Consider the following 3,268-nt stretch of genomic DNA (forward strand, 5'->3'; position numbering starts at 1 on the left):
GCCCTAGGATTGGACGGAATGCCGCCTCCTACAAGCTGCCGCCCCAAGCACCAGCTTGCTCGGCTGGTGCCTGGAGCCGCCCCTGTTCATGGAGATTAGCTGGGTGCATACCTGTGAGCCATCTGCATGCACTGGTACTGTGTTTCTGCACTGGGCTGTACAGAGCCAGGATGAAAAGTCAAGGGGCTGACAAGCTGCATATATTTTTCTATCAGGTGGCCCCAAGTGGTGTGCAGGGGCTGGAGCATGTATTCCAGCCTGTAGGTAGGCAGGCCTGCATTCTGGCCCTAGATTGGGTGTGAATTATACCTCCCCAGCCATTGCTTTGACTACACATTGACAAATTAGTCTTTTGAACTGGCTAGTTGCGGTGCCATCTTCATACTTAAAATGATTAAAAGAACTGTCTGCTGCAGACCAAGTGAAGACAATTATATAATGCAAACTGATTGAATGGAGACACCATATTAGGGAAAGGGTGCTATTCAGGAGGTCTAAGATAGACTGGGGCCGTACTTTATCTGCTAGACAAACTGCTAGCTCTTTTCTCGTATTTCCCATGAGAGTTCTGTCATCATTTATCCCTTCTTCCACTGAACACTGACTGAGTACTGCACTTTGGTTTGTTACATACTTTATTAAAATGTCTGAAGCTAAATCTCGTCTGTTGATTTTCTGTTGGTCTAGCTGCATTTGTTTCTAAAAGTTCTTCTTCTTTTTTTCCATTCTTGTTAAAACATCTATCAGAGCAGTTTTCCAGAGCCAGACAACAAAGTCTCTGTTATATTTTTCATTTCCTTAAGCAAATACATGAACATGTAACTATCTAAAAGCATTCTCAATTCATGTTGCTGTGAAGACAGAAATAGGACCTAGTGAGTTTATTCCTGACTGTTAGAATTTCCCTTGTGTTATCCTTGTCAACACTGAAGGGTGTTCCTATGAGATTGAATGCAGATGCTCTTTAGCTGGAAGGTGCACGGAATTACTAACTTTAACAGAATAGTGAAAATCTTTTCTTCCTTCATTGTGGCTTTATGGCTGGAAAGTCAGTGACTTGTTTAAAATGCTAGCAAATGATTAAAGGTTCCATTCTTATGACTTCTTAACCATCCAGATTCATTATATTCTACTTACTTGTTTCCATTATAGGGCTGGAAAGCAAACTAAAGTCCTGGAAAAGGTATCAAATATACCACATAGCCAAATGCAAAAGCCTCATCCCTTCTGATCTCTTTATAGTCAAGAGTCTGAGTTGAATCATGTCAGATCTAGAATCCCAGCCACAGTTTTATGGGAATAAGTTTCCACACCAGACAAATTGTGTTTAAAAAACACTCTTGTTTTATTATATGCATTCATATACTAGATTCCCAGATTTACTTTACAAATCCAGCATCCTTAAGGACCTGAAGGAAAAAAGCAAAGTGATTAATATAGAAACATTTTTGATAGACCTGGGGGGGGGGGGGGGGGGGGAGTGAGAGAAACTCAAAGATTAAACAAAGCTACTTCTCTGAACACACTTATTCCTGTGAAATTCAACGTGGAAAACTAGTAAAATCCGCTGTACTGTGACCTGCTATGCACATTCTTCTAAAAGAGAACAAAACAGCAGAAGTGTTTAAATGAATTTCTTTCTTGCTTCTTGACCCTTCTTGTTTGGAAGAGAGGACAAAATTAATTAAAAGTGATCTAATGCTACTCATGGCATCCTGGTTCTATTGCCCTCAGAAATAATATTTTGTGCCCCTCTCATCATATTTATATTGGTGTAGGGCACAAAGTCCACTGATGAGCTTATATGCGGGGGAAAGGGCATGAGTGGGGAAAAAAGTGCAGATCTCTCCAATAGATAGAAATGTGCCATATAAAATGTTCCCCATCCTACCCCTAGATGAAACCACCATGGTCATGCGTTGTCTCTTAAGTATGCATGGAAAAGCATCAGACTGGTTCATGTATCATGGTCACCATTAAAAGTCAATGTTTGTAATACATATTATACAGTTCCACAGTTATTTCCTATTGCAGCTATGGTAATTCTGGCTTCAATGGCATTCTGTCTCGGTGTGTCTTGAAAGTTGATTGGCTGCAGAGGTATTTTTCAGGTAGCTAACATTTGAATGACAAGTTAAATGTTCTTTCACTGAATGTAGATATAATGTGTGGGGTCATTTTCTGCACAGGAATGCACCAGACCAATGATATAAAATAGAATGTGGAAATGAATTTTAAATCTCACTAGAGTCCACAAATTAATCATTTAGGGCTTTTTTTTTTCTTTTTTTTTTTTTTTTATTTTTTGTGTATTTTTGTCTGGGCAGGCAAACTTTTTTTTCTTTTGGCCTCGTTTTGTTTCTTATATTGTATGGAGAGACAGTTAGGGGAGGGGATCGCGGCCCCCCCCCCCCCTCCCCCCCCCCCCCCCCCCGGGACTCCTGACCCATCCAACCCCCCCGTTCCCTGACGGCCCCTCTGGGACCCCTGCCCCATCCACACACCCCTGCTTCTTGTCCCCTGACTGTCCCCGGAACCCCTGTCCCTGACTGCCCCCTGCCGCCCCATCCAACCCTTCCTCTCCTTCCTGACTGCCACTCCCGGGACCCCTGCCCCCATTCAACCCCCTATTCCCTCCCCCGACCACCCCGACCCCTATCCACACCCCCGCCCCCAACTCCAAACTCCCCTGCCCTCTATCCAACCCCCCCACTCCCTGCCCCCTTACCACGCTGCCTGGAGCTAGAGACAGGCCACGCTGCCAACGCCGCCACCATGCAGCACAGAGGCTGGGATCTGCAGCCGCACTGCCCCAGGAGCTCACAGCCCCGCCGCCCAGAGCATTGCCCCTGCGGTGGAGTGAGCGAGCTGAGGCTGCGGGGGAGGGGGAGCAGCAGGGGAGGGGACAGGGGCGACCCTCCCAGGCCAGGAGCTCAGGGGCCGGGCAGGACGGTCCCACGGGCAGGATGTGGCCCATGGGCCGTAGTTTGCCCACCTCTGACTTAGGTACTAAGCCCCAGATCCACAAAGATATTTAGGCATTTAACTCCCATTTATATCAGTGGGACTTAGATGTCTAAATACTTTTAAAGTTCTGGGCCTGAGGGACTCAGGTGGGCACCTCTGTTAGGTGTAGCGCTCTCTCTGCTTTCCACCACTGCAAGAGACTTTCATAATTTCTTCCCTTTGTGTTTCAGTGATTTGGAGAAATAGAAAAAACAATAAACCACATAGTGTTTTCTTTTTATTTACATTTCAGTCTTTTTTT

This window comes from Terrapene carolina, unplaced genomic scaffold (assembly GCF_002925995.2).
Source record: "Terrapene carolina triunguis isolate 2854851 unplaced genomic scaffold, T_m_triunguis-2.0 Scaffold88, whole genome shotgun sequence".
NCBI lineage: Eukaryota > Metazoa > Chordata > Testudines > Emydidae > Terrapene > Terrapene triunguis.